The sequence below is a fragment of the Podarcis muralis genome, chromosome 1 (assembly GCF_964188315.1).
Source record: "Podarcis muralis chromosome 1, rPodMur119.hap1.1, whole genome shotgun sequence".
NCBI classification, from domain to species: Eukaryota; Metazoa; Chordata; class Lepidosauria; order Squamata; family Lacertidae; genus Podarcis; species Podarcis muralis.
In genome coordinates, this window is record NC_135655.1 from 35,377,177 (window position 1) to 35,401,969 (window position 24,793).

At 42.2% G+C, this 24,793-nt stretch overlaps 1 protein-coding gene across 1 annotated transcript in view; it reads right to left on the reverse strand.

Annotated features, from left to right (window-relative positions):
- The window catches only part of AKAP6 (A-kinase anchoring protein 6), a 251,727-nt gene extending 237,336 nt beyond the window's left edge, over positions 1–14,391 (reverse strand). Inside the window, exon 1 of the mRNA XM_028721043.2 lies at positions 14,281–14,391. The gene's annotated coding sequence lies outside the window, so the exon portion shown is untranslated. The remainder of the gene's footprint in view (positions 1–14,280) is intronic.
- Positions 14,392–24,793: the final 10,402 nt, after the last annotated feature.

Sequence of the window (24,793 nt, forward strand, 5' to 3'; positions counted from 1 at the left end):
ACAGCTGAAAGCAACGAACTATATATAAAATTCATTCTTTGGCCTCTGAAGAACATGCTGTACTATTTCCTGGAGGCAAGTGAATTTTATATCACACATTAAATTGCCCTTTTTGTATACTAGCATTTCATTATCACAAAGCAGGTATACACATTGGGCATTATCTCCCAAGCACTGCTGCTTTGCTATTTCCATTCTTTTCAATGGGATTGAAAGGAGGTCATTTGGAAGCAGAACTTGATGGATTGCCTCCATTATGCTTTAAACCCCCCCCCCCCCACAATAATAATAAAAATACTAAAATCATGAACCCTTTTACTGCTTTTTCATTCTCTCTCACTGCAGTCAAATGTCCTCACACAAGCCCTCAGGGTAAGGAAGAGAGCCATAACAATATATTTTATCTCCAACATGTGTAAGTGGCACAATGACCTGCAGTAAGCTGTGCTTGGAAAGGGACAATAATCTTATTTCATATTCTCTGAATAGGACTGGATTCCAAGGATGTCTTTTGCAAATACACCAGAGGATTCAAAATGTACTATGATTATTATGCATTGCAAGAACAAAAACTATACAGGGGTACCATTGCAAATTGCAAGCGTCCTGGCAAGGTTTAAAGGTCTGTGTTTTGGATGTATTCAAAATTATAGTGCAATATAGATAAGCATTGATTATTTCTGTGTGTGTGTGTGAGACACGTATCATAATATAGCCATATTACCAACCTACTTCAAAAGTCATTCCCCCCCCCCTTTTAAGTAAATGGTTCTGTTCCTTTTTTATGTGTACCCAGTACATAAGCCTAGTTTATTGTTTATAACAACAGGCGCTCAATTTGCCCAGACATTTTGTACACTCCATAGATATATATTTTATATGAGTTTATGGTAAAAAAAAGAGAATCAAATTAAAATAAAATAATGGCATTCCTAAGCACTAGTAACTTTGCTTCAAAAATATTTCATTCAAAACCACAACTCTGGTATCATCTTACTCATTAATCATTTTACCCTTAAGCAACCAGGTTGCAATTAAATGGAAAGCTTTCAGTGCATTCTTTAATTCACTGAATGGAGTACAGAAAGGAGCATGAAAGAAAGGACCTATTCTTAGTTTACGTTGCCTCTATACTAATGCACAGAGTATGGGAAACAAGCAGGATGAATTTGAGCTCTTAATACAGGGTGGCAAATATGATCTAATAGGCATTACTTAAGCTGAATGGAATGTAGAATTTCAGGGTTATAATCTATTCAAAAGGAATTGATGAAACAGGAAAGGAGGAGTAGCAGCATTATATGTAAAGGATATGCACACTTGTGAATAGATCCATGACTTGGAGCATGGAAGGCACATTGAGTGTATATGGGTAAAAAGTGTAGGAGAGGGAAACAACAGTGACCTTACTTTAGGTGTCTGCTGTAGACCTCCAAGCCAGACTGAACACTTGAATGATGCCTTCCTAGAGCAGATTAGCAAACACTCAAAAGGAGAAATATAGTAATCATGGGAGACTTCAGCTACCCCAATATATGTTGGAACTCAAGCTCTGCAAGAAATTCCTCAATTGCCTGATTGACAATTTCATTTCCCTTAAGATGAAATAAGCAATAAGGGGACCATTTATCCTGGACCTGGTCCTCACCAACAGGGAGGAACTGATTGATGAAGTGGAAGTACTGGCAATCATGATAATGTCATCTCGGTTTTCATTATACAGAGGAAAAGCTGAGTGTAGTTGGACATGCACTCTGGACTTTAAGAAGGCTGATTTCAAAGAGCTTAAGGACCTACTGAATGAGAGCCCATGGTCAGAAAAGGGATGGGAGTTTCTTAAAGCAGAAATATTGAAGGCCAAAATGCAGACAATTTCAACAACAAAAAGTGGGAAGCATCTAAAGAAACAAATAGCTGCATAAGGAGATTACATATAAGCTGAAATTTAAGAAGGGCATGTACAAGAAATGGAAGAAAGGGGGAAATCGTGAAACAATAGTATACAGGAGTGGCCAGAAATTGCAGGGAGAAGGTCAGGCATGTCAAAGCTCAGAATGATTTCAGGCTTGCAAGATAGATTTAAAATGATTTTTAAAGAGGTTTCTTTGGCTATGTTTGAAGCAAGAGAAAGAACAAGCAAGACGTTGGTCCACTGCATGAATATGGAGAAATGCTAAACCAATAACCCTTCCCTTCCACAGAAGGGAATTGGCTCTGCATTGGCTCAGTTGGTAGAGAATGAGACTCTTAATCTAAGGGTTGAGGGTTCAAGCCCTACATTGGACAAAAAGATTTGACTAGATGACCCTCGTGGTCTCTTCCAGCTTTATGATTCAATGATAAACCTCTTGTTTTTATGTTATTAGCAGCAGCTAAAATCTCCACTGCTAGTCATTGGAAATCCAGCTTCCCCCCTCCACTGGATTATTGGTTTGGAAGGGTATGGACTATCCCTATCCAGATAGGGGCACAGCTGGGCCACCAACCAAAGCTAATGGAAGGTACTCCAGGCCACTTGAGCCTCGAGCGGCAGCAAAAATACAGAAGTACCCCCAAGTACCCCCTCTCCTTTGGAGGGAGTGTAACCCCATCAAGAGGCGGCAACCTCCCTTCCATCCAGTCTAAGGAGCCACCCACCAACAATGCCTCAGTCTTATCTGGATTGAGCTTCAGTTTTGTGGCTCTCATCCAGTCCATTACAGAGTCAAGACAACGGTCCAGCACATCCACTGCCACATCAGCAGATGTAAAGGAGAAGTAGAGCTGTGTGTCATCAGCATATCATGGACAATGTACTCAAAACTCTCTCTAATGTACCAGAGAAGGCTTACTGCAGAGCAATTTTTATTCAATTTGGTTACTTTCTCTATCATTTGTTAATGCTGAATCAAATAGACACCAACCCCCAATAGTCTAAATAAACATGTGCAGCAGAGGTTATATGTCATTCAAATCTGGTACTATATGGTAAACTACTGCACAGTTCATCTACCTTTCAAGTAGCATTGCATGAACAGTTCCCTTTCCCTCTTTAGTTGTGGCTGTTGTTTAGTGTCAATGTAGCTACATAAGTGTATGATGCAAGTGCCATCCACTTATTCAGAAACAGTAGTCTTCTAAAGAAAGCAAACTGCTAATTGAGCAGGTTTTCAGGACTTGCTGGGTGTGTTTGTTTATTTTACAACGCCATGATTTAAACATTTTTGCACTTTTCAAAGGGTGAAACTTGCTGTATGTATCTTTACGTTTTATTTTTAAGTCATTTGCTTTCCTGTTCTCTCGGTCACATATGCATTAAAATGGCACTTAATAGCACTTTACATCTGTTCCTATGCTGATGTGGATACTGATGACTCTCGGACTCTCATTTTATAGCCATCTGGCACAAATGAGACACTCAGTCAAATCTTCTGACTATTGATGTAATAGCACCAGATTGAGACTCTCTTGAGAACAAAACTAGTATAGGGCATGGACAGGCAGACTTGAGCCTTTTGGGATCTACTTTGTCTTGTTTATCAGAATCCTGAGACTCACCAAAGAGAGTCTGTAGCAGAAGACATACATTTAGAATAAAATAATCTGGAGCCCAGGAATTTTATTATTTGCCCACATAAACACCCCCCCCTCCACACATACTTCATATTAGATAATTAAGGAAGATGTTTTGTTGTTGTCATTGTTAAACAACTAGAGAATCAGAAATCCTTGCTGATCTACTTCAAATCAACCAGCGATCTGACAGTAGATCGTGATCTTCCTCCGGTTTAGGGTGCCAGTCGAGACATGATGCTAAACTTGAATCCTATTGTTAGGATGGCCAAGATGTACATTTACATACTTACCACTAGAACTAGTTTAGAAGACAGGAACATGGGAGGTATTCAATAGTGTATGTGTTCATTGCATCTTTGCAAATAAGCAGCATTTGCAGCTTCAACTCCTGGACTGGAGAAATTCCCGGAATAAAACTTGGACCACCCTCTGTTTCAGCTATCAGACAATGTATGCAATCTCATCCCATTTAAAGCTTTACAAGGTAATTGACCAGACAAAAGAAGTAGGAGCAAAGTAGATATTAAGGATCCAAGTGTGAATATTAAATCCTAGAATTAATGGGAGTACATAGGAGTCAACTCCTAGGGGCCAAGGTCCCTTCAGGTCCCCCACTAAAATATTTGACGGGGCCGCACCCCAAAGCTGATGGGCATTGCCATTCAAATGGGGAGGGGGTGCATGCGATCAGTTATGCAGGCCCACCCCACTTACCTGACCCCCCCACCAATATTTTATTCAAGTTGGCACCCCTGTGGGAGTATGTTACCTGTGTGATTTTTTAGACTGTGCCCAGATGCACTTACGAAATGCAGTTACAAGCAATGATCTTTGCAATGCCTATTTGTATTGCTAATGCTGCACTCAGGGATGGGCAAATTTGTCAATTTCAGTTCTCCGAGTTTCATAGTTTTCAAACTTTAAATTCAGTTCTCCACATTTCTGCAACAAATTTACGATTGCTCCTTTAAATATCCTCCTGAAAAGCGTTTTCCCTTAACTTCTCCCAATAATAATAACAATAATAATAATAATAATTTATTATTTATACCCCGCCCATCTGGCTGGGTTTCCCCAGCCACTCTGGGCGGCTTCCAAGAAAACGCTAAAATACAATAACCTATTAAACATTAAAAGCTTCCCTAAACAGGGCTGCCTTTAGATGTCTTCTAAAAGTTTGGTAGTTATTTTTCTCTTTGACATCTGGTGGGAGGGCGTTCCACAGGGCGGGCACCACTACCAAGAAAGCCCTCTGCCTGGTTCCCTGTAACTTGGCTTCTCGCAGCGAGGGAACTGCCAGAAGGCCCTCGGCGCTGGACCTCAGTGTCAGGGCAGAACGATGGAGCTGGAGACGCTCCTTCAGGTATATTGAACCAAGGCCGTTTAGGGCTTTAAAGGTCAGCACCAACACTTTGAATTGTGCTCGGAAACGTACTGGGAGCCAGTGTAGGTCTTTCAGGACCGGTGTTATATGGTCTTGGCGGCCACTCCCAGTCACCAGTCTAGCTGCCGCATTCTGGATTAGTTGTAGTTTCATAGAATCATAGAGTTGGAATAGACCACAAGGGCCATCGAGTCCAACCCCCTGCCAAGCAGGAAACACCATCAGAGCACTCCTGATATATGGTTGTCAAGCCTCTGCTTAAAGACCTCCAAAGAAGGAGACTCCACCACACTCCTTGGCAGCAAATTCCACTGTCGAACAGCTCTTACTGTCAGGAGGTTCTTCCTAATGTTTAGGTGGAATCTTCTTTCTTGTAGTTTGGATCCATTGCTCCGTGTCCGCTTCTCTGGAGCAGCAGAAAACAACCTTTCTCCCTCCTCTATATGACATATGAGTTTCCGGGTCACCTTCAAAGGTAGCCCCACATAGAGCGCATTGCAGTAGTCCAATGCAGCTTTTGTATGTAACTTTTACTATTGTGTATATTTTTGCAAGCAATTCTCTGGGATTTCCTCCCCACAGAGGTGCATCTGCCATCTTCACTATAGAGCCTTTGGCAAATGCTGAAGATTCATCTCTTTCCCCTGGCCTTTGACATCTGAGATGTGCGTCTTCAGGGCCCAACCTATTCCTGTGCTTGTAATTTCTTTTAATTGTATTAAATTGTATTAAATTCTGAATTTTAAATTGTGACAAGTAATAAATTTAATACTAATAAAAATAGCAATAGTAATAATAATAATCGCTCACTGAGCTCCAAGCTAATAACTGAGAAGGGGAAATTTCAAGATGTTCAGATTGTGAGATACTTGATTTGCAGTGTAAGACAAGCTACTATAGATGGAGAATAAGTGTAAGAAATTAGCATGAATCACTTCCAGGTACGGAGTCAAGAATCAGGTTACAGGAAGTCTGGCAACATTTGTCCTTCAGGCAAATGTTAACACTGTCATTAGTTGGAACTAGATACCACAGAATCCTTCTTTTTAAAGCATGTGAACTCCCACTAAGCTCGTGGGAGGTGAGAAATCTACTCAGCAGCTGTTTCTAAAATGAGGACCATGGTTCCATGGGTGAAGAATTCCATGGTTCTCCAAGAAAAATATAGCCTTCGGTTCTTTTGAACACAAGCCAAGTAGAATGGATGGAGGCCTACTGAAGCAAGAGCCTGAAATGAAACCATTGCAACTGCAGATGGATCAAAAGAAAAATACATTAAAAAAGAAAAAGAAAAGAAAAATGCTGCAAGTCAAAGGAGGAACTTCCACACAGACGCTGCACTAATGCTGCTGTTCCAGCTGTGCTGCATTCTTTTGAGCCCAGCCCAGCGCTTTCGGCTACTAAAGACAGAGAGTTCGAGTCATTTCTACTGGATTGACCACATAGCTGAGACAAATGCATCTGTTTCTGCATGTTTTAAATGTCTCAACTACAGCCTAGCATCTATCAAGGGAGGAAACTACTAGGTGCATGATTGGGGCAGCAGATGTGTGAGGTTTTGCTCCACCTTTTCTTCAGCAAGCTAAGCTATATGACCCTACCTCAACTGCATATCTACCTAGTGTTTCTTCTGAAGCAAAATGCCATGGATATCTTTACGGGAAAGGACTGTAGCTCAGTGGTGGAGCACTTGCTCTGCATGCAGAAAGCCCCAGGCTTAATCCTTGGCATCTCCAGGCAAGAATGGGAAAGACGCCTGTCTGAAACCCTGCCGAGCCTGTTTCAGACAGCGCAGGCAGTATTAAGCTGGATGGACCCAGAGTCTGACTTTGTATCAGGCAGCTTCCTGTGTTCCTAATTTGAGCCAAACATTGGGACAAGGGTCAAAATGAACAATATATATTCTCAATTTTCCCAAAGGTGTGCAATTGTGGGTATGGAGGAATGGTTAGGTTTTGTCTGGGTTTTTAAATATCTCTCCTCAGTGCTATTTTTCTAGAAAAAGAGGTGTTGTAACTCACCATGAACGGCTCCCTTGTTCTCTTATACAGTAGTACCTCGGGTTAAGAACTTAATTCGTTCTGGAGGTCTGTTCTTAACCTGAAACTGTTCTTAACCTGAGGCACCACTTTAGCTAATGGGGCCTCCTGCTGCCGCCACGCCACCGGAGCACAATTTCTGTTCTCATCCTGAAGCAAAGTTCTTAACCTGAAGCACTATTTCTGGGTTAGCGGGGTCTGTAACCTGAAGCGTCTGTAACCTGAAGTGTCTGTAACCCCAGGTACCACTGCAATGGCAATGGCGCCCACCTGAGAGGTGCCAGAACTCAGTTCCGGTGAGTTCTGGCTGGGGGAAAAAGCCTCATTTATCCTCAAAAGTTCAGTGTGTGTAACAACATGTATGTTTCCCAATATCCTGCTGGGGGGAATTTACAAGGAGGCCACACCGCACCCACTCTCATGTCAAAGAAATGCTTACACGTTTTGTGCAATAACTTTATGTCCAGGGAAATCAGGAAAAACCTCCACAGGCATCATGGCACCCCTGGGTGCCAGGTTTGGAATCCCTGGGTCTACAAGGATTCCAAAGCTTTAATTTTCAGTTTTCTGAAAGCATGAAAAAACGCTGCAATACTATATGAAAAATCACTGTGATAGCCATGATGGAGAAACACAATGTGATATTAGCAAGATGTGGGGCGTGTACATTTTACTTTTATTAAACATGTTTAGTGTAATTACCATATTGCTGTTTTGTTCTCTCCCCCAGTCCTGTATTTAGAATTAAAGCAGATCACAATTGGGAAAATAGGAGAGGGAGGGAGGGAGAAAGAGGAAGAGTTTTGTCTGAAAAGAGATAGGATAAAATATTCATTTGGAAAACATACCATATCTATGCAAAACAGACAGTGTTTGTAACGTCTTGTCTGAGAGACAAGATCCAGACATCGTCTGCTGGGTAGCTTGTTCTAACTTACAAGCTCCTTCTTGGACCTTTGAATGATAAAGGGCTGAGTCAGCCTTGCTAAGATTGAAACTGTCCAGGAAAGAGAAATATTTCATCATTACATGAAAGAGGAACAAGGTACCTTGGGATTCTCTCCCAGAAGCTGATTAGCCAGACTAAGCCACAGCTGCTGCTAATGTGTGTCTGTATGTGCACATGCACATGTATGAATGAGAACAGAGGAAAACACAGTAGGCGACAACTTTTGAAACAGAGAAAGAGCTGGAATCAGCTGGCACTGGGGCTGTAACCTTAGGAGGAATGCATAAATTCTTAGATGATCTGCTGCCTGGTGAAGGAGTGCGTGTTTGCTCCCATTATGGTCTAGAGTGGTACCTCGGTTTAAGAACTTAATCCGTTCCAGAAGTCCGTTCTTAAACCGGGGCATACTTCCCCTAATGAGGCCTCCTGCTGCCAGTGCCCTTCCACCATTTGGATTCCATTCTTAAGCCAAGGTAAAGTTCACGAACTGGGACACTACTTCCGGTTTTGCAGAGTTCAGAAACCGAACTGTTCTTAAACCGAGGTACCACTGTACTTGTAAATTTGTATATAGCACAAATATTACAGAGGATCACCTGCCATCCAGAGAAAACTAAACACCAGAACTACACATTGCTCAGAGGTTGTGTGGGCATGGACCTATAACTATGACAGACCCTCTAAGTGTCCCTATTTTCCAGGGATATCCCCAATTTAGAGAAGCCGTCACAGTTTCTGATTTGATCCTGAAATGTCCCACTTTTCCTTAAAATGTCCCTGTTTTCATTGGATCAGTTTTGGAAGGTATGGAGTTATCCAACCCCCGAGCTGTCTGAAGGCAATCCTGTATAAGGAAGTTTTAAAAAAATGTTTACTGTTTTATTATGTTTTTATGTATGTTGGAAGCTGCCCAGAGTGGCTGGGGCAACCCAGTAAGATGTGTGGGGTATAAAAAGTAAAATTATCATTATGGAATAGGACATCTCTATTATCATAGAAATGTTGGAGGGTATGCTATGATTTTGGAATCGCCATATTGTTTCTTTAAAGAACCAAGATAAAGAAGATACTCCCTGCTGAAATCACAGCATTTCAGAAGACCTTTGGAGGAGATCTGCAAGCAAGCTTCAAAAGTCTTTAGACTAATTATTCAGGGAAGTTTGGAGGTGAAAACAGGGAAGAGGTGAAAACATCATTTGGTTGGAAGTTACAAGGACTGGAAGCTAGAATGCAGGTTGACTTCCAGCCACTGGAAGTGGTTTCCACATGATGGAAGCCTGCAAGCCCTGGTAGCAAAACTGATAGGGGAGTTATGAGGGCTTACAGGCATGTAGCACGAGTGGCTCCAATCTCCTTTTAATTCATTCTCACTTTTATTGCTTATTTGCTTTTGTTTTGATTTTATTGATTGTTGGGATCCTGAGTTTGCTGTTGTTGGCAAGGCCATCTTCTGAGTAGAATTCTGCTCCTGTGATGCTGCTGCTAGAAGAAGAAAATAGATCCATCCAAATCTGTTTTGGATTCATCCAAATCTGTTTTGGAGATTGACCCTCTGAAGCAGCAGGAGAGGTGCAGGGGGAGGGGGAGAATTATCTGCCTCTTCTGTCAGGAGCATCCTGTCCATAAATGGGACTGCAAAATGTTTTAAACAAGTATGTTAATCTCATCTGGCAGATTATAGTCCCATATACAGTGGTACCTCGGGTTACAAACACTTCGGGTTACAGACTCTGCTAACCTGGAAGTAGTACCTCAGGTTAAGAACTTTACCTCAGGATGAGAACAGAAATCACGCGCCGGCAGCAGCGGGAGGCCCCATTAACTAAAGTGGTACCTCAGGTTAAGAACGGTTTCAGGTTAAGAACGGACCTCTGGAACGAATTAAGTTCGTAACCAGAGGTACCACTGTAATGAACTGAAGCAGGCCTTAAATTAGCAGTTTGATTCCAAACACAAGTCAGCATGGGCAATAAATCAATGCAGGAGTGGGGAAAGAGGAAGAGGCTCTCCACAACTTTCAGCAGATTGAAAGTACTTTGGGGTCATACCAAGATCATATGATGCAAGCCAGGAGATCCTATGAAAGACACACTTCACCATGAGCTGACTGCCCAGTTCAGATGCCCTCTCAATGCTTGGAAAAGTGTGCAGGATTGTATGCTGTGTTCCCACCCCTGACATCAACATGCCCATCTAGCCCTGAGCTCTGCATGCTGGCTGGGGTTGATGGCATCAAACAACATCTACAGGGTGGCAGGTTCCACCTTTAGTTTGGAGCAAACCAAACTTTGAAAACCATAAAACATAGTTTCCCACAAACTAAAAGCAGAGCTTTATAATTTCCTCCATGTACATGAAGGAAAGGGAAGTTGTAGAGCAACATGTGAACCTCACTGTTGCTAGTTCTCATAACTGTATTTATTTAAACCTAACTCAGATGATACAGAGGAATACAGCACGCTTTGCTGTTATGGCTAAACTAAGATAAAGGCATCAAACATCCCTAAGGAACAATGTATCTTTAAGGGTAACAGTAAATAGATGTTACATAAAGAATGCTAGTGGAATGAGCTAGAAAATTCCAGTTCTGCTATATCTCCTTGCATCTTTTTTTTTGTAATTATAATTTTCATTACTGAAGGCCTACAAAACTTGTCTAGCCAAATGACACCCATCAAAATATATGGCTGCTTACATAAAACACCTGCTTTTTGCCAACACGCTGGAATTGCAAAAAACTGGCAGGATAGTCATGTCCCAGGCAGGACAAAATGCATTTGGTCTGGTGAGTCATATGCTTGCAGATTTCCATTTAATAGAAAACAGTTTCTAGCTGGACATGCCCAGTCTAGAGAAGATGACAGTTCTCTGGACCAGTAATCCAAGAAATAAATTCCTAGCAAACAAGTTTGGGGTTTTTTTTTAAGTTAACATAGAGGAAGCTGCAAGTTGGCCTCTTATTTCAGAGCATCACTGTGTTGCTTTCATTCTGATAGTTGCCAGATGAAGAGATTAAAGCATTTAGGCAATTTTCGCCTTTCCTTTTAATTAATTGGTTAAAATAATTGATTAAAATAAAACAGTGCTATATCTCAATACAGGTGATATGATGATGATTTTTAAAGAAGATAATTCTCTTATAATTCTTTTTTTTGGGGGGGTGGAGGAGACACACAGAATCTTCTATATATTCATAGTCAACAGATGTGCATCACATAATTCCATCAGGATAGAATAGCTTTTCCCATCTCAGAGGAAATTCCAATTAAAAACCCACACTTTTAGCTTGTGATTAATTCTACTAATTGTGATAATTAGTCCTTTTGGTTCTGCTAACATATGTTAACTTAATACCTACAAAGACAGGCTGCCATTTCTAGAAATTAGCACATCTTTTATCTTGAGCTTACCTGAATTCTTCTTATTTGGCCATAGGACTCATAACATTTATTTTAATTAAAATTACTGATAACATTCTTACCAAAGTAAAGGTTGAATAACCACAAATGCACCTCATTCTATAATATATTTATGCTGTCCTTGTGGCCCCAACAATGGCTTTTTAACAACACCACCTCAAGCTTTACTACTGACCACCGGAGTCTTTCCATGTGTAAAAGAAATTGCCTAGGATCAAATACAGCAGTATGAAGAAGAAAAGTGCTACCTTCAGGACCAGTAAGCAATAGGAGAGGAGAGGATATCAGACTTGAGATCATTGTGTAAGACTGTTTGATGGATGCCAGGCTAATGGCTCCAAATAAGAGCCAGTTATTGTTCAGACCCTGTCATTATGCCCCACCCCAGCAGCAGGCAGCATCATGTTAGTTCTAGAAACTTTCTACAGAAAGTGGCCAGCAATCACTTTAAATAAAAACAAATGTTTGTTTTAAAATAGACAGAGAAATTAAAGTACTTGGCTCAGTACTGGATATGATATCTTGAAGTTATTTTATCACCAATCTATTAACAACGGGAAGCAGTGCCGAGAGAAAGATAATGCTTGAAAAATGAACATGAATGTGTAGTGAAGACGATTGGCCATTTTATCACAGTCTTCTATAAAGTTTCTAGTGAATTGAGTCAAATAACTGTCTGTAAGTGTAGTGGCATTACGTAGCAATAAGGTCCTTCATGCAAACATGCAACTCTGCTTTCGGTCTATCAAAGTAGAGATGCAGGAAGCTGCCTTATACTGAACCAGACCATAGGTCTAACTAGTTCAGTATTCTCTACACTGACTTATGTGCTCCTTGTTTACAGAAACCTTTTCCTGCCTTGCCTAGAGATGCCAGAGATTTAATCTGGGATCTTCTGAATGCAAAGTGCATGCCCTACCACTGACCTATGACCCCTGTCCATTAGGCTACAAGGTACTTCACAATGGATGCGCTCTGTCTCTGCTATGGGGACCAAATTTATATTTCTGGAAAATGCAGCTTGCGGGGATTCTGTGGGGATGTTCCGTTTCTGACTATCCCCATCTAGACTTACTTTGCTTAGTAGAATTCCAGTACTAAGTAGCATGCACAGGGCATCCTAGTTAATCCTTCCATCTTGCCTGAAATTATTCTCAGCTTCATAAAACTGGATGTACCCAGATGATGCAGGCTTGCTTTTCTCTAGACAATGTCTGCTACTTGCACATTTCATGTTTTTCCTCTGTCCCAGAGATGCACATCCACTGCTGTCAAATGCTGTCAAATGCCCAGACAACAAGGGTGCTGCTTCCGAGCAGGTGCATATGCTCTCTAGGAGCCAATTCTCAAATAATAACTTATTTGCCTGGGGTACATAATCCAGCCAGTAGCCAGACATTCCCTGTCTTGCTAACTCATGCCTTTTTTGCATCACCCGGTAGACCCCAGAGACTTCCTTTCTTAGGACAGTACAATATCCCTTTTAAAACTGTCACAGTAAATAAAGCACTCCCTGATGTCGTTTTCCTGGTTTAAAAGGACAGATGTATACTTAGACCGTGCCAGAAAATGCTTGGAGGTTACAGTGCAGGCTACCCAATTAAGATCAAAAAGATCCATTACAGATAATGCCAGATGAGGCCTTTGTGCTTATTACGATTATGGAAAACAATTAGCTCTTTCCTACGTTTTCTCGCTTATGCTTTGTATTAGTGTCCTCTTGCACTTTCGGCTGTTTGATCAAACAACAAAACTACCAGCAATGTCTATTCTTTAAAAAATAAGAACTATAATAAGCAAAGCAGAAATGGAGACCACTCCCTAATTCCTAGTGGACATATTGGTCAGCTAAACCAACACGTGTCTGGTATTTTCTTTACTTTTAACAGCAATAGATAAAACAATGACTCATCTAAACATTGGGAGACAATGAATTGCTGTATCTCACCCACCCAGGTCCTACTGAAAGCTAAATGAAGCCCATGTTTTGGCTCCCAGGAGAGAGAGAGGGGGAGGGAGGGGGATATTACGAAGCAAAAACATTTAGATGCCATCAATAAGGACTCAAAACCATCCTGATGTTAAACACACAACTGACATTCAAAGAGAATGTTTTGTTTTACCTTTGGTTAAGAGCCAATTAATACAACCGTAGTGTATACTTACTATATTTATGTAAGACTAGCAGTACCAAATGGGAACCTGGCTTTGCTGGCTACTCCTTTACTGCAATTGCAGTGGAAGACTTGCTTTCTTTCCTCTAAGGAGTATACCTAAGAGTCACTAAATATTCCCTTCTACAGGTTCACAACAACATTCCTAGATGGGAGGGGACCCCATTCTCCTCCACGGATGGGGAGTTTTCATGCCTTATGGTTTATAAGCCATTAAAAAATAGCAGCAGAAAATCCCATTTAAAGTCAACGCAGTGCCAAGTGCTTATTCAGCACTGGTTAGCATTTTTTTTTAACCTCCTCTCCTCCTATCAAAGCCCACCGGAGGTAAATAATGATTCTGCAAAACCCCCAAAGATTTCCAAAGGTTAAGAATATAGATGCTCACTTCTCATTTACAGGCAAGTGGCTGTGGACATTTTAAATATTTTTGAATCCACAACATAGGAATAAGCTATCGCTTCCTCACACGAAACCTATTGGAAAAGGTGCGCCACAAATTAAGGTGTGCAATTTACATACATTGTGGTCCGCTTCCGGAAAGCAGCAAGGTCAGTTACTAATATTTTGGGCTCCGTGAGGCTCTTGTAGGCCTTTGTCTAAGCCTTTCTGCCTGAAAAATTATATTTAGACATGCAGCATCTTTCCTCCAAACCCATCCTCAGGAGGCAAAACTCAGACACTCTAAAAATAGGAGAGCCTCGTACAGATAAGGCAAGCGGCAGACACAAATAAGAATAGGCGGATGTTTAACACTCACCATCTCCTGCTCACACCATCCTCTTTTGATGTTTACAGCACAATCTGTAGGATGCAATACTAGGAGGTGCCTTGTTTGACCTGCTGCATGATGCTGTGACATCAGTTCAGATGATGCAGCTCATTATGGGAAAGGCTGCTGTTGCCATGGCAACCGAGATGTGATAGGAATCCTTACTGCATTTCCAGGGGAGCCCAAGACAATACAGAAGGTTTTTTAAAGAGACAGTAAAAAGGAAAGGGAAATGCAAGGGAGTATTGGGAAAGTGCAGTGTCACTGTATTATTTTTTTTAACCTAAGTATCATAACAATATATTTATTATTCAGGGAAAATATTGCCTGAACATTTCTCTCTGTGTGCAGTTGCAAGCTATGTACATGCATACATATTCAACACATATTTTTTTTTAAAAAAAAGGTTTTTAATTGCATTTTTTATCTATACAAACTGTAATCCACCACTTTTTTTTTTTAAACGGAGGAAAACATAAAATCCACACATTAATTCAGCATGGCTTATGAAAATAATCTTCTAAACATCACACCGTGCATAAGTTGTGCAAGCCAATTTGTGGAACACTGTTTACAGTGTTGAGGGCCCTTAACATGAACCAAGGTCTTTTAAATCCTGCCCTACCCAAATTTGTTCCTAAACTCTGATGCTTCTTCGAAATTCTATTTGCCAGTGTCTGCTTGGCGGGGTGTGTTTGTGTGGAAACTGCGACGTACATTTGCCAGCTATTCTGTGCCAGCTATTTTGCGAAGCTCTTTTAAAAATGGGGGCGAGGGGGGGGAGAGGAGAAGAAAGCTGTTTTCCCCTCTACAAGATGAGAACTTTCTAGCCAGTCAAGGGATGAAAAAAAAACAAAAACGCCCCATCATTTCTCAGCTGTAAGCTAACCTGCAATATCATCTGCATGCTGAGTAGCCTGCCTTTCATCTGTCTATCAGACACACACACACAAATGAAGATTCAAGGGAGGCTGCAAGCAATCTGTGTGCCTTCTGGGCCACAGTGGCACAGGCCAAGCAGGAGTACAGTAAACAGACCTTCCTTTTTAATTGTTGTGGTTCGTGATTGGTGGGGGGTCGAGGAGTGGGGAGAGAGAGAGACCCATTACTTTCAGCACCTGGAGTCTATCTTCCATCTGAACATAGAGGGGAATGCAACTCATACTGGCTGTGTTGTGCACAATTAAAATAGAGCAGTGTGACAATTCACACTTAAACAAAGATGACACATTTCTGGCTCTTTGCCAGCGCTACTTAGATTAGAGAGGTTTTGGCAAAACTGCTTTTCCCATGCATGAAAACCCCCTTTCAACACAACAGAAAAGCTCTGGATTTTGTAGGCTTCATAGGCATATGCCCAAGAGAAAAACAAAAGGTCTAGAGAGCCTCTGAGCCTGAAGGATGCCACATAAGTTCATGCACCAATGTCTACAACCCTTGAGCACTTGTACTCCTGCATACTAAATTTGTGTGTGTCTGTGCGTCCTCAATTTGCAACTAAAATGCAAAGTTTCCAGCATAAGCTTAAAAGACTAACTTCTCTAGGATTTTCATTACTTGTGAAGTAATGGGGTGGCGCTGTGGTCTAAACAACAGAGCCTAGGATTTGCCGACCGGAAGGTTGGCAGTTCGAATCCCTGCGATGGGGTGAGCTCCCGTTGCTCAGTCCCTGCTCCTGCCGACCTAGCAGTTCAAAAGCACGTCAAAGTGCAAGTAGATAAATAGGTACCGCTCCGGCGGGAAGGTAAATGGTGTTTCCGTGCGCTGCTCTGGTTTCGCCAGAAGCGGCTTAGTCATGCTGGCCACATTACCCGGAAAAACTGTCTGTGGACAAACGCCGGCTCCCTCTGCCAGTAAAGCGAGATGAGCGCTGCGACCCCAGATTCGTTTGTGACTGGACTTAACTGTTAGGGGTCCTTTACCTTTTAAGATGTAAGTTTAGGATACATTTAGTAGTCCAGACACATTTAAGAGCACTATCAAGGTATAAGAGAAACTGTTGGGAGCAGATATGAACTTGACAGAATCAGGCTGGACACCTCTGGTGCTGTTTTATGGCCAAAAGCAATGTTGCAGCCAAACTCCTTACAGATTGTGGGTGTGGGTGTGTGGTTGGTTGGTGGCTATATCTTCCTTTAAAGGTTATAGCCAAAGAACTCAAACCACGTAAGAGCAATTTTCAATTACACAGAAGGATTCTTCTCTACTTTAAATGAACTATGGGCATTGCGGCATGTATAAAATATTGTGTAAAAGTCAGGGACAAAAGAAAATTATTTATGTATTTTCATTTATATCTCACCTTTCCTCCGCAGAGCTCAAGGTGGTGTACATCATTCTCATTTAATGCTCAAAACAACCCCATGAGGTAGGTTCAGCCGAGAGTGACCTGAATCCCTGGCCTACCTGGCAGCAGATCGGTATGTCAAGCGCCCAGTCCAGGATCAATCCATGTATCCAATTCAAAAGTTCAAAATCCAAAGTTCAGGGTCCAAAATTCAAAGTGAAGCACAGTCCCACAGATATCTTGGAACATCCAAATAGAGATCTTTCAACATGGGCAGTTGACCATACCAGTACCTCAGCCCTGCTGCCCTTTTCTACTTTGCCTGCTGATTGCAGCAGCCAGCCTTGATGAGGCAAGTGACCCTCACCTGATGCAAGCCTACTCCAGCTGAGGAATCACATACCCCCTCCCAGAGCTAGCGAGCCCCACCTGGCCAACTAGTGAACTGGGCTGTGAGCCTTTGCCTGACGCAGCCTCCTGGAGTGCCCTGCCCACTGCTCCCTATGCCTCAGAGCCTGCCATGTTTGTGCTGACAGGGCCCCTGTGGCTCTGCTGATAGATCCTGCTGCTCCGGTTCCTGTGCACTGAAGAAAAGTTTGGATTTGATATCCCGCTTTATCACTACCCTAGGGGGTCTCAAAGCAGCTAACATTCTCCTTTCCCTTCCTCCCCCACAACAAACACTTTGTGAGGTGAGTGGGGCTGAGAGACTTCAAAGAAGTGTGACTGGCCCAAGGTCACCCAGCAGCTGCATGTGGAGGAGCGGAGACGCGAACCCGGTTCATCAGATTACGAGTCTATCGCTCTTAACCACTACACCACACTGAACCCCCATCCCCTTGTCATCCTCCATCACCCTGTGAGTACTTCCAACACCAACCTCTCCTTCCTTGCCCCAGTATGTCCCAGTCCTGGCTACACCCCTCGTGGGGATCTCTTCCTCATCTTTCCCCTCCCGACAGTCCTGCCAGTTCATGAGAGTTAACAATAGTAGTAAGAACCATCAACAAGTTCAGTTTCATTGTACTCTGCCATGAACTAATATCAAAGTGTAGAACCACCTGTTGCTAATGTAGCAGACTTGCCCTCAGGAGATACCGTGGTGATGCATTCTGAAACAGGTTAAGTATTGTTTATTAGTTCATTCAATTTCTAAACCACTCTTCATCAGTTATGATGCCAGGGTGGGCTACAATACAAACATAAAAGCATTCAAATATTAAAATTCAACTAATAATTTAAAACCAACCTTTTTTTAAAAAATGATCAGAATAGGATGCAGTGCCCATTAAATTATTGTGAATCTTGTCAAATCCACTTCCAAAGACCATGTTGAAATTGCACGTTTAATGAGTGCCTTAATCCCAACAATAACATTGTGATATGTACCATATGCAGGGTGTCACTACAGTGAAGGCAGCATTACCCCACATCACCACCCCATGAGCTTTCCTGAACAGTGGGACATTGACAAGGGCCTTCTTTGAATGCAACACTAAACTATGGTTTAGCACACACACTATGAATGCTACTATGGTTTAGCACACGCCTTGGGTTTGCATCATTTCCTTCCCCACTTCTCCAGAGTTACTAGTCATGTCCAAACCTAGATAAATTCTGGTTAGTTTAAACTATAGTTTGAGTTCAAACCAGCATTATAAGCCACCAACCAATTCTTGCCTGCACCAGCTAGAGCTTAGCCAAAGTTCATTGAGTTTGGACATAATGAGGAACTTTAGTCAGTTTAAAAGTGAAAATAAATTCTTCTCATCAAGAACTCTGTGATAAAGCACATGGAAAAGCAAATGTAATAAATAATTGGTTCTAATATAGTGAATGATCTGATCCAGCAGGTGGTTGTGAAAACCAATCAAATCATCTGAGTTACATTTCAATTTAGAAGAAAAGGCTTTAGAGATTAGTCATTGTGATGAGGAACAAGAGGTGCTAATCATCATTCCTGGGATTTCTTGAGGAGTCATCTGGTTCAATATAAAAAGACAGTGGGTGTTGAATTTCTGGGAAACATCCCTGAACTAAAAACAAGATGGTTCAGGCTAGTCTTTCATAACTTTTGCTTGAGGCAAAATGAGAAGAAAATGGAAATATACAGCCATGCTGAAGGCAGTCTGGGAAATGCTTATTGCATATCAAGCATAGTTTTGTATCTAAAAGCGTATGTCATGATCTATATCAAATGCTTTTGCAGAGTTTAGGTTCTTCTTTAAAGGATCCTCACTTAGCATTTAGCATGATTAGACCAGAGATCATGGCTGCAAACTATGGTTAGTTTCGCAACAAGCCAATTTCAAACCATGGTGTCAGAGGCTGCCCTAGGTCCCAGCTCACAAAGGACCAACGCCAGGTCGTTGTTATATGAAATAGTCTTTATTTAAGTTCTGTTTCATTCTTACATTCCCAGCGTGCAGCTCTATGTCTCGAACCCTAGACTGCCGAAGCTCCGTCTGAGTCTCCTCCCCCCAGGCACCAGTTTAAGACCCTAGCCTTGCTCCACCTCTTCCTTTGTTCTTTCCTCCTCTGGGTCCTCTTGCCCGTCGAGGACTCGCCTTTCCTAGACTCTTCAGAAGCTGAGTCTCCCGAGTCCTCCCCCAGCCTCCGGTGGGCTTTAGGACCTGGTTCCCACTCCGGGCTGTCAGCAGTCCCGCGCGCCTGTACATTTGAACTTGGCGCGCGCGCGCAGCCCGACACCTTCCTCCTCACTGCTACACAGCTCCTGTCGCTACTCTCCTCCCCAGGGGTGCTGCCTGGCTCTGACTTCCCCTCCATTCCCTCACTCTCCGACGGGGGCGTGGCCAGACCTGACTCCTCTTCCCCCCCACTGCGCTCCGGTGGGGAAACTGGTCCTGATCTCCAGCTACTACTTTGGGAGTCTCCGCTGGCCCCTTGCTTCTGGTGTGTCCCTTCTGGGACCCCCTTCTCCCTGGCTGTCGGCGCCCCCTTCTGGGAGTCTTCTGATTCACTGGAGAGGCTTATGGAATTTCTCGATTCACTGTCATTCTGTTCTCCGCTACCTTCAGATTCCTCCCCCTCGCTCTCCATTTCCTCTCTCCCCTGTGGCTCAGTCCCTGAGCCCCTGACACATGGGTTATGAACTGGCTTGTTAAACTAGCCATTGATTATTGCAAACTAGGCTCAACACCTTGCTCAGACTCATTCTGGCTCATCTGTGTAGCACTAAATCACAACTTAGTGTTACATGGGAGTGTTACCATTGTTTGGCCTTTCGTCATGTTCAAACTCAACAAGTCGATGGAAGATAATTTCTAAATAGCTAAATGCCACCACTGGGGGTATTAACTCAGATTGGGGCCCTAGTGCTGGAGTAAGGTCCAATTCCTTTCCCCAATACCACACTCCCAATATGTGGGCACATTTGGAATTTAGATAAAATGCTATGGGTGCCAGTCACAAAATGGCTGCCATGGGGCTATGGTATAACACAGCATGGCTGCTTTGGGGGGTGGGTCTTGCATAACACACCACAGATGGCACTCTTTCCATCAGTGGGGGAAAGAACAGCTACATTATCCCTTGTTGCAGGGGATGTATCTGCTTATCCTTTTTTGTATAACGTTCCTTGCATAAATAAGGGTGTGTGTTTTGCAAAAATAAAAAGAAGAAGAAGGGCATTCTGCTCCTCACTCCTGCTTACATTATGCCCAGACACAGGTTGGATGTAAAATGAAGAGAGGGGGAAGCAAGGGAAGTTGGAGCAGGCAGAGAATGCTAGCCCAATAACTTGCTGAAAGCTCCTCAAGGGAAAGGAACTTGGAGCCTTCCAGATGTGGGATTCCGGCTCCCATCAGCCCCAGCCAACAGGGCCAGTGGGTGGAGAGGATGGAAGTTTTAATCCATCAACATCTGGAGGGTGTCAAGTTCCCCATCCCTGCTCTATATGCACAGCATTGCAATAAGCAGCAGCACATGCACACAGAGAGAGTATCAAATGTCCAGTAGCTTATCCATTATACTAAGCAGGAGTCGGCTGACAATGTCTTCCTTGAGGCCCAGTTACTGGGAGAGAACTGAGGATGCATCCCAACCCAGAGTGTGTGCTTTTAGCAGCTCCACTGTGCTGTCCATTTCTGTCCAAAGTGCCTGCACCTCCAGACACAACGATGCACAGTTGCTGGTGCTCTTTTCTCTTTAGACCTTAGGAAAGGCAGCATGTGGAATTCATTCAAGATGCTCTATAAGCAGCTGAATCAGCAGCAGCATCCACAGCAGCAGACAACGGCAAGAAGGGTGAGAGGAATAAGTCACAACCCAAGAATCCTTCAGGGATTGCCGTTGAGCAAACAGTGTTGATCCTTCTTAGAGATCAGCCACTTGTCTCAAAGATTAATTGACTCAGCAGACCATGCAAACTGTTTATTAAACTATTCAAATGAGGCCCTTCTAATAACAATGGCAACTGTGCCATATGCTTAAACACAAAAGAGAAAAAGACACAAACATTTAATTACTACGCAGCACCTAACTGTTGGTGTGCAGTTTATATTTTGGAAAGCTGTTTGCCTGTTTGCTATGCATTTGAACACTTATTAAGATATGATAACCAAATTTTTCATGATGCTTCCGGAGATCAAGGAGCAGGTTTTCATCTATGTTTGGATACAATTGAGTGGCATCTTGAATTAAGATGGCAGACTGAACCTTTGAAATCGGTACTGATTTAACCCTTGATCTCAAAACTTCAGTGATTTTTTTGGATTGTAGCGTCCCCAAGCAATGCTGGATACAAGGCTGTGGTTAATAGTAAGTATTAAAACTACTTCTTAGTTGAAATGTAGAGATCACCTTTCAAAAAAAAATCTGCAAAGTGATTTATCATACAACAAAGTGTCCACAATGTGATGTACAATATAACCCCCCCCCTTTAAAAATAAACAAGTTAACAATATTTCAGATTTCAAAACAAAATCATAAACAATCTCCACTAACAGGGAGGAACACAGAGAAATTGCAAAAGACACAGCCAGGCTGAACAGATAGCAAAAATATCAAAAGCTTCATGGGACATAAATATTTTTGATAGGTCACCTAAAACTATACAGTGAAGCAGCTGCATGTGACCCCGGAGGGAATTCCCAAAATCAGGGGCCACTACTGAGAAGGACAAGTTTTGGGAGCTCAGAAACTGGACCTCCGGGAAGAAGGTAACCCTCAACAGAGCCTCTATCTTAGCAGCTGGGCAGCTTCTAAAGGGAGAAGGTGTTGCAAAAAGTATGCAAGCCAAACCCAGTCCTTATGGGGCCTTTAATGCATTATTCACATTGGCTTTTAAAGTATTCAAGCATTTTATCAGAAAGCTTTCGAAAGCATATTCAATGCCCCTTGCTAGACTGCCATAAAAAATTACTAGGCAAGATGATATATTTGGTTACATACATACACCATTATAACAACGATAATGATTAGAAGTAGAGGCATTTTACATACCTGTCAGATAAAATTATTTATACGTTTGGACTTTTCTCTTTCTTTCTCTCTACAGATGTCAGCTGGCCAATAGCATCTTTGGTTCTTGCAAGCAGCAACAGCCAACTGCACACTCAGCCCTTTCTATTTGCTGACATTTGCATGTACGATCAATGAGTTCCTTCTTGATGACAGTCCAATTCCGTGGCTTTAACAGCTGCCACCACCATGGGGCAGCTGAGTATTTGGAAGTCACCCTCAACTGGACCCCCAATTCACCAAACTAAATAATGGTTAGAATGAGGAGGTGGGATTTTACATATATGGCAAATTAAATCTTCAAGAATGTGACAAAAGGAGAAAGGGGTGAAAGATGTCTCACATGCAACAGCAGCCAAATGAGAGACACCTCAATAAATCCATTATCCATATAAATCTAAGGCCATCAGAGAAAACCAGGAGTGTAATGGTGATAAAACATTATCTGATGATAACAGACGGTATCCTAGACCAGAGGGATGTGGTTCAACCTGTTCTGAAAAGAGTCACACTCCCCATAAATGGAAAGGTGCCTGTCTTGGGGCTACTTCTGAATCTGTGGCTGTTGTTCAAACCACAAGTGGCCTTGGTAGCACAGAGGGCCTTCCACCAGCTTTGGTTGGTAGCATAGTTGCAATTCTATCTGGACAGAGATCACCTAACTTCTGTTGCCTGTGCTCTGGTTACCTCTAAGTCAGTTTACTGCAATGTGTCATCCATGGGGTTGCCTTTGAAGATGGTCCAGATTCTTCACCTAGTACAGATAGTGAAGAATTTAGTGGCCAGATAAGGTAATCTGAGCATATAACACCAATTCTGGCACCTATATCCTGCCTATGAATTAGTTTTTGGACTCAATTCATAGTGCTTATGCTAGGGTTCTCATATTTCAAAAAGTGAAAATCCGGACACAAAAGTGGTTGCCGCTTGCTGTTTTTGAGCTATTTTGAGCTATTTTTAAAGGAAAATTGGCAAAAATGACAACATGGCTTGCCATATGTCCGCATTTCCCCAGACATTTTCCCAATTTCTGCCTGGACACTGCTTCCAGCTACAGTATTCTGGGTATGTCCGGGAAATTCTGGACATATGGCAACCCCACTGAGGGAAGTGTAGGGGATAGGAACATGAAAACAGGCCTTCTCGGTGCTGGCTCCCCATTTACACAATCCTCTCTCTAGTGAAACACGCCTACTGCCATGATCATCTGCTTTTAGGTACCAGTCTAATTCAGGCCTTTGGCTATTAATCTGGAGGGTAGTGAGTTAAGGGTGAGGGTTGTTGAGCCTGTTTTAGTGCACATCTTTTAGTGGGGTCAGCAGGATTGCCATTTAATAAATATTTTTGCATGAACATGTTTAGGTCCCATGCTTTATGACGGTTTTATACAGGGTTTTTAAATGTATTTTATGGTTTATGTTGCTGGGGGACGTTCTTCCCTGAGTGAAAAGTGACGCATAAATATTCTAAATAAGTCTGATCAAGCAAAAAACCATAAACATATCAAACAGTTTTGGAAAAGACGGTGCAAAAAACATGCCATTTGGTTCCTAGAAAATAAGGATATGATGCAACTGAGAAAGGAGGCCTTGTATCGCGCCACTCAATTCTCCTCCTGATTGCAAATGAGCAGAAAATGGCATCCTCTCGTTGGTTACTGCTGATGGGAGCTGAGACTGGCTGATGACACCCCAGTATAAAGGGATTTTACGCATTATAGGGGGAGAGTGAGAACTTGACACAATAATACTATTTTCAGTAGCGATTACGTTCCCAATCCTAAGATGCTCCTTAGCTTTTATCTCTTTTATCTATGCCTGTATACTACTCTCGTCTTTACTACCAGACGGAGAAAGCAGCAAAAGACACGCCATTCCCTGAAGATACGATGTGCATCCATCTAGAAGAGCGCAGAGATGTTAACAACAGGCCACTTAAATACCTTTTCCCTCTAGTTCTCCTTTAGATCTTGTTTGTTCTCTAGCACTACTCCCTTATAAGGAAAACAACTAGAGGAAACAGGAAAAGAGAAACACTTAATGATTCAGTGTATTGGAGCCATTAGATTTGTTGCAACAACTTTCAAGATTTGTCTGGTTATATTACAAGTTTTATTTTTTTTAAAAACCAGACCTCACATCCCCAGGTCATTTCCTGCACTCCTTTTACAATAAACATTATTTACGCAGCGACACTGAACTCAATTTTGCTCATCAGGCTTTATGACAACTATTGAATGAAATCCAGTGATTTTTACCTGGAAGACGGATCCCTTTCACATATTCCCACACAAGTCCCTGGACCTATGTGTCTGCAATTTGGCCAGTTTCTTACCCATGGACACTTCTCTCATTTCTGAAATCTCCATCCAATTGCCCCCAAAACTCTAGGGAAGATTAAATAATTCCTTTATAACTCACTCTAAAATGGTAATGACTACCTTTTCAGGAAAACCAGTGCATCCAACCTTGTGAATTTTGGCAGGTTTCATGCTCTTGGAAGCATGCTCTTACCTGCAAAATTCATCCAGTTCTACCAAAAATATTTATTTTAAATAAACAAATGAATATTTTAAAGGTGATTAGCACAAAGCCCCTGTGCCTGCTTGCCTATATTTTTGCTGTATGTATCTTCTAGACCACAAGGCCTACAAATTTCACCCACTTCTGCCAAAAGGAAAAAAATTAAACTATTTTTCCAATAGTGGGGGGAGGGGGCAATGGAATAACGTAC